We start from the raw sequence: 7,832 nt of genomic DNA, 5'->3' as shown, positions 1-7,832 counted from the left end.
GACTCTTAAAAGTTAAAAATGACATTTAGATGAAGGAAGAAGTTTTTCTACCTTGGACTTTTAATTTTAAATTATTCCTTTGTCAAAAAAATCTTCCTTATTTCTTTGAGTATTATAAAGGAAGTTTGGTGAAGAAAATTAAGTCATCACATCATCACTATTTTGTGGTCAGACTCTGAAAACTTTCACTAAGAAAAACAATTGATGCAATGAAACTTCGACGATAACAAAGACCTGTAAATAATAAAAAGAGGTGGGGAAGGGGGTAGAGTTTGGTATGACTTCTTATGCGAACTGCTATTAAAACAACTTTATCATTGGTGTGAAAACCATGGGTACCACAAGTTCCAAATCCTTTTGCCACCCATAGTGTCCTCGCCTTGGTAGTTTAATCTTGCTAATTTTAGAAGAATCCTCTTTCATTTTCCTAATAAGTTTCTATTACTTTTCTAATTGGGTATGATCCAATTGTGGATCTAATAATATAGTAATAACATAAGTTTTTAGGGGACAAATGAATTGACAATTCAACTCATACGAAAGTAGGTTCAAACCCAAGTTCTCTTTGGTCTTGCTATCTCTTAAAATGGTCTTGCTATGAAGGAAGACCGAAGTAGATTCATGGCTTTAGGTAGACTGGAGATTCAAAATAAAGTTGGACTACAGACATACAATTCTTGATTTATTATAATTTAATTGTTGTCAACAACCTCGTATTCCTTCAAGCATATCAAGGAGATTAATGCTCTCGTTTGAAATAAACATCTTTAAAACTATACAATCATCTGTAAACATGAGGTGATAACTAAGGAATACACTTAACATCAATTGACACATTAGTTTTCAAATGGGGTTAGAAAACAAGTCATTAGGGTCCACAACCTACGTACCTCAAAGCTTCATTGGGTCAAGAATCATGTGAGGCATTAGATGCAATTGCGGTGAGGTCCTAGTCCACGAGTTACAAACCCACGAGTCCGGATCATCTCCCCGTCGGGGGAGTCCCGGCATCTTTGTAACCACAAAACACAGTGGGGCCACAGGTAAAAAAGTAATAAAACATTTTGAAAAGAAAAATCTCATAACCTAATCTTGTGGATCCCCTGTATTTTATGGTTATAAAGCCGTTGGGGCCCGATGGAGAGATGATCCCATGTTGTCGAATTTATGTGGTTCTCACACTAACAACAAAATACCCAACACGCAAAAGGTGAATGAGAAGAAGACAAAGGAAACTTCCCTTGCTTCTTGACAGCGGAGCTAGCGAAGGTTCCTAACACAAGCCCTAACCGACTTACCTAACACTTAATAAGGACTAAATCTACAGGTCAAAACGCCATTTCAGACCAACTATAATTACATATTCTTTTCTTTTTCCCCCTACTATTTTATCTATATATCAACATACAAGCATACAACACAATTTCTTGGTAATTGCATTCATATCCCCCAACATTTCTAGCTAATTAGCTTGGCCTAGGAATAATTTCAATCCTTTCCAGCTCAGCCAAGATTGGATCAAACCACAAGATTCATATCCATAGATATAAAGATCTATGTCTTTAGGGCTTGATTGGTTACATGAGTCTAGATATTCAAATTTATGGAGTAATAATTCATAAAATTAATTGTTTGGTTAACCTGAATCTATGGAATGAAATATGTGAATTCATCCTAAAAAATTTGGTCAACTTTATTTTTGTGAATACGCAAATGTTTAGCATTTTAATAGTGGGGGTGAAATCTCTGAATTTCAATCCATACACATAAAGATTCACGTTTTCCGTGTTAAAAGATGAAACTCTAGATTTCATGAATCCAGGGATTTGCACAACCAAATGCTTATAAATCTCGCATTCTGTAACCAAATAGGCCCTTAAAGAAAGTATCAATCTATGTGATGTAATCCCCTAATTAGATTAGAGAAAGGTATGAGAATGAGTGGCAAATACAAATAATTGAGTCATATTTTAATTCACATCTAACATTGGTGAGTCATGTACTAGCTCACCTAGATACTTTGATAATTATAGGAGATCGATTAATATTTCTTTTTCTTTTTTTTTTTTTGCAAATCCCGGTTCCAAGGCTTTGCCCTGACTAATGCTGTGGTGGGTGAGTCTCCGAGCGAGGATTTTTTGCATCCATAAGGTTTCGACACCGGAACCTTGCTTAAGTGTACCAAGTTGCTTACCACTTGGACCAACCCCGTTGGTCTTAATATATCTTAATTATTAATTAATCAATGAAGAACTTTTATAGTTAAATTAGAATGAATCTTCCCTTATACGTGGAGTGTTGATACTCCTCATGTACGGTAAGATGCAATATAATCCAAACTTTTGAAAAGTAAAATAATAAAAAAAACAATAAAATCATCACACCAACCACTCTTGATTATTCTCATCATTCCAAAAGACCATTTCGCACTAATCTAGTTCCTTTCTAAGTATTAATCATTTCTTTACTTTTATTATTATTATTATTTTCGTTGTCTTCTATTAAGTTTTTGTAAAACAAGAAATCCATAAATTTGCCAGTGTAAAGCTCTCATTTGGTGACAGGTCATTTGAAATATTCACTCTGTTTTTTTTTTTTTTTTTTTTTTTTTTACTTTAGTAAAAAGAATACTTATTGAGGAGAAACCGAAGCTACATGAATAATTTTACCGAAACCAAGAAATGAAAAGTGGTCAAACAATTGAAACTTCAACCAACTAGGCCTTATTGGCTAAGACATCCAAAAGCTTAAGCTAATAGGTTGAAAAATTCAATTCATATGCGAGAGTATTCAATGGTCTAGAGTTTTGGGGGACTAACAAAGATTTCTTTGGGTTAAATTTAACGGTTGTTATTGGTTGACTAGTTAACATTTTCTTTTTTCTTTTGGTCAAAAAAGTTCAACACTTTATTCATAAACTTGAAAGAAAATACAGACACAAACACTAAACAAAAGCTAAGGAATGGGTCGAGCCAAATAAACCCTTAGAATACTAGTTGTGTCAATCACAGAACTAGAAAAGCATAATGGGTATGATATACATATTCACCACCACCGCCTGCGGAGACACACCACAAAGGCGGACAACGACACAGACATAAACACGCCACAAGGGTTTACATACCACACGGCTCAAGGGCGAAAACAAAACACGCCACAAGAACAGATACAGAACACGTCTCATGGGCGAAGACAGAACACACCACAAGAGCGCCAACTCAGTTGTTGAAGTAAAAAACTCCGTATATTGTTTCTGAACTCCCATCTTGAAACCGCAAACATGGATACCACAAGCAGCAGTAGACGAACAAGATCTGGCATAAAAAACACCAGATCCATAGAATACACGACCAAATTAAGCTTGCATCAACCATCGTCTCCTTCTTTTTTTAATAACCGGAAGCTTCAAGCTTCAAAAAAAAAAAAAAAAGAAGGAAAAAAGAGATGTCAAAGAGAAGAGCGATGAGGAAGATGCAAAGGAACGCGGAGAGTGAAAAGGAGAAAGAAAAATAGAGGTGGACGAGGCGGAAATGGACAGAGAGAGGATGATAGCCTCAGGTGAAGAGAGGCAGAAAGAGAAGGAGAGAGAGGCGTAGAGCCTCAGTTAGAGATGAAAATGAGACGGAAAGAGGCGGGGAGAGAAGAAGAGAGGCGGAGACCGAAAACAAGATGGAGAGAGGCTCGCCGCCTCCTAAAACGGCGCCTAGGGTTTTTTCTCCTCAGTTAGAGAGAGGCAGAGAGAGGTAGTCCCGGTTAATATTTCCTGTAGGGCATCTTAAAACAAAGCTGATAAAATTATTTAGAAGATAGCTAAAGTCCAAAATGAGTTAGTGATTAACTGTTAAAAAAAATAGAAGATGAAGAAGTTGTGTTGAAAATTGAAATTGAATAAAGGAAGACTTGAAAAAAGAAAACGTGGGTGGTGTAGAGGATCCGGACAGTGAGAAGATGATGGAAAGATGAGAGAGGGGTGCAACTGCATTCTTTTGTCTTTTTCATATTTCTAGATGTTCTTTTTTTTACTGTGATTGACACAGTAGCAGAAATCTCCTTTTACATGCATGGTTCATGGCATTAGTATCGACAAATACTAAGATCACGTTGATATTGTAAAGATTATATGTTTTTGTACATTGATGCGGTAAGAAAAATCTCCTCTTACATGCATGGTTCAAGGTATTGTCATTGAAAGATATTGAGATCATTGATATTGTAAAGATTGTACATTTTAGTACGGACAAAGACGATAAAGTTCAAATTTTATTTTTTTAAGTGACCGAATTCTTTTTTTTTTTTTTGGGTTAAATTATAGAGATTCAAAACTGTAACTCCTTCACTAAAACGCGTTTTTAATTAATTTTTTGATTTTTTTTTTTTTTGGGAGTTTGAAAACATGTTGATCGCTACCAACCGTGTTACCCTATGATGGATAATTGACTGATTATTCAATTTTTAACATATTTATTTTTGAAGTGGGACCCAATAGCATGTTATTGGGGTCCACATCCTACGTACGGAAACGTTTGGTTAGGTCAAGAATCATGTGGAAATCAGCTTTGATGGCTCTATATGCGCCATCAGTTTCCAAAGCCCAAGTTTTCGTATTTCTGTGGGTTCCTTGTTGCTTACAAAGTTGAACAAAAAAATGATAAACACGAGGTGGACTAGAAACGAGACAAAACAAACTCTAAGCCCTTAAAAAATTTCCTTCAAAGTCAATTCTACCTGTCAAAACGCCCTTCTGTTTTTTTTTTTAACTTGTGGACCCCATGTATTTGTGATTATACAGTTATCGGGAGAACACTCTGCTCTTTGTTAGGGGAGATGATCTACACTCTACTTTTTTAAAGGTATCTTGAAATAAAAATGACAAAATTGATTTGAAGACAACTGTTAAAGTATGAACACTTTAGTGATAATTAGTCATTAAAAAGAAAAGAAAAAAAAATGGTTGAATAGAAGAACACGAAAGAAAAAGAAAACGAGAATAGTTGGTCGTAGAAGATGTGGATGGTGAGAAGATAATGTAAAGATGATGTGTAAAAGTAGAATAGACTTTTAAAAGTTATAAATGACATTTAGATGAGGAAAAGAAGTTTTTCTATGTTGGACTTTGGAATTTAAATTATTCCTTTGTCAAAAAAAATCTTCCTTATTTCTTTGAGTATTATAAAGGAAGTTTGGTGAAGAAAATTAAGTCATAACATCAACAGTGTTTTTTTGTCAAAATATGAAAATTTTTATTAAGAAAAACAGTTGATGCTATGAAACTTCGTGGATGACAAAGACCTATCAATAATAAAGAGAGGTAGGATAGACCACTAAAATCTCGAAAGAGAGTTCCTACATGTACGGCTAGCAAGAAAATCCGCCCAAACATTAAGGACCCTAGGAATATAATGAAAAAAATATATATATGATTAAAGCCTGAAGTTAGTCTAAGAGTCTCATGAACTAGACTAAGGCTCATCCAGTCCAAAGAGGATAGAAAACCCTGCAAAGCTAGCACCGCTGTTAAACAGCCAGAATTGACTTGCATACTCGAGATTCTTGAAGCCCCATCACTTACTAGCAAGATTAGAATGGCAAGGATAACTATTCTTCAAAATTTTAAAAATTAACTAATCTAGTTGTAAGTGACTTTAGGGGATTGGCTCTTTTTTTCTTCGTTTTTTCAGTGATTGATGCAATACAAAATATTTTAATCATGTACATGGTTGAATGCATTTTAATTTTGCTCATTGACGTATCCAAAATTTTATTTTTTAAAAATATTGTAAACAACCTCGTGGCTTATTATTTGATAGAAATTCTAGAACAATTCTCATCTCCACTTGTTTTTAATATAGTGTTTGTTATTTGATGCTTTAGATTCTAAACAAACTCGTGTTTTAATCTGCAATAACCATATTCTACAAAAGGAGGAAAAAATAATCTAATATCATTAATACTCATTGTTTTCAAATTTAATATCATATAATTTTTTGTATCTATTACTACAAAAAGGAAAGTCTATATCAATGATGCCTATACTTGACCTCAACCATGGCCACACCTAAGTTTTTTTTTTTTTTTGGGAAGTTGGGGGTGAGAAAGAGTTTGGTATGACTTCTTATGTGAGGCGCTATTAAGACCTTTACCTAAGTCGTTAATGTGAAAACTATGGGTACCAGTGTACCACAAGCTCCTTTTGCCACCCATGGTTTTTTCACCTTAGTAGTTGGAATGTAACTTAAGGCTAAAGAAAATGCTTGATTTATTACAATTCAACTACAATCCAGATACATCTCGTATGTACTCCTTAAGAATACGAAAGAGACACTGCTCTTGTCTGCAAAAAGCGTTGCAATCATCCAAAAGACCACAAACAAATTGAAACAATAAGTAATGAATAAGTGGTGTGCCACATATGTCCTTACATCAGTTGCCACATTAGCTTTAAAGAACATGTCATTGGGTCTACAACCTAGTACCAAGAAGCTTCATTTTTTGTTTTCTTGGTAAAAACCCTAGAAGCTCCATTTTTTCTTTTTTAGGTGAAAACCTAGAAGTTTATTTATTATTTTTTTTTTTTGGTAAATACCGAGAAGCTTCATTGGGTGAAGAGTCATGTGGGCATTGGAGGCTATTGGCGGTAAGGGCCTGGTCAGCATTGGTGTCTTTAATGCACCACGAGTTACGAGTTACGATTTACGAACCCCCGTGTCGTTGAATGTCTGTGGTGATTGTTCTCATACTCGATTTCTTATTGGCTGACAATAAATGATAAATAATAAATAATAAATAAAAGATGGTAAAATGATAATAAACACGCAAAACGCGAACTAGATTAGAAGGAGAAACGAAACTCTCTTGTTTCTTGACAGCTGAGCAGAGCTGAGCTAACGAAGGTTCCTAACACAACCCCTAACCGACTTACCTAACACTGAACACCAGGACTAAATCCACCAGTCAAAACGCCATTTCAGACCAACTCTAATTACATTTTCCTTTTTTTTTTTCCCTCCTACTTTTTTTTCTATATTATCAACAAACAACACGATTTCTTGCTAATTACATTCAGACCCCCTCCCCCTCTCCAAAAAAAAAAATAATTCTAGTTATCTCGGCCTAGTGATAATTTGACACAAAGGTTCGAAAATTCTGTCCTATGTCGCCGTGTCAGTGGTTGGCAACACCACCAACACGATGATATAAGGCAATATTTCAAACAACTTTTTGAGAAAATGGGATGGTGAATTCGCCACCGAATCACCTTAGGAATTGTTGGATCGCTCATGGGCTTGCATACCTCCCCCATGCCGAGTTCAGATTCCTAAGAGGAGAACAAACCGGTTGAACGGAGGTCGGTGTGCATAGCTTTCAGGGCGATGTTGATAGAGTTGATGATGGGGAAGGCACGCATGAGAGAGACGGTGGATTGGGTTTGAGGGCTAGTGAATGAGAGGCAAAGAGTGGAAGTGGTTTTGGACTTGAGGTTGGGACTCAGAGATGACCTGGTGAGTGAGATGGCGGAAACAATGCGAATTGGGTACTTGTGCATAGCCGAGTTGCCAAAGAAGAGACCGACAATGCAACAAATTTTTGGTTTTTTCAATGACGTATATGTTTGCTAGTAGTCATTCAGAGAATAGTCGACCCTTGACGATATATCGCCGATTTCTCGACAATATATTGTCAACTTATTGCTCGTATCGTGTCGTTGGGGAAATTGTGTCCCCCTCCTCCCAAATGACAGGGCGATATATTGGTGACACTTTGTACAGAGTTTGAGACCTTCCAAATTGAATCAAATCACAAGATTCACACCCACGGATGTAAAGATCTATGTA

The sequence above is a fragment of the Hakea prostrata genome, chromosome 10, assembly GCF_041222555.1.
Source record: "Hakea prostrata isolate BN-2017 chromosome 10, UWA_Hpros_2, whole genome shotgun sequence".
NCBI classification, from domain to species: domain Eukaryota; kingdom Viridiplantae; phylum Streptophyta; class Magnoliopsida; order Proteales; family Proteaceae; genus Hakea; species Hakea prostrata.
Note: the sequence above shows the minus strand (reverse complement) of the source record.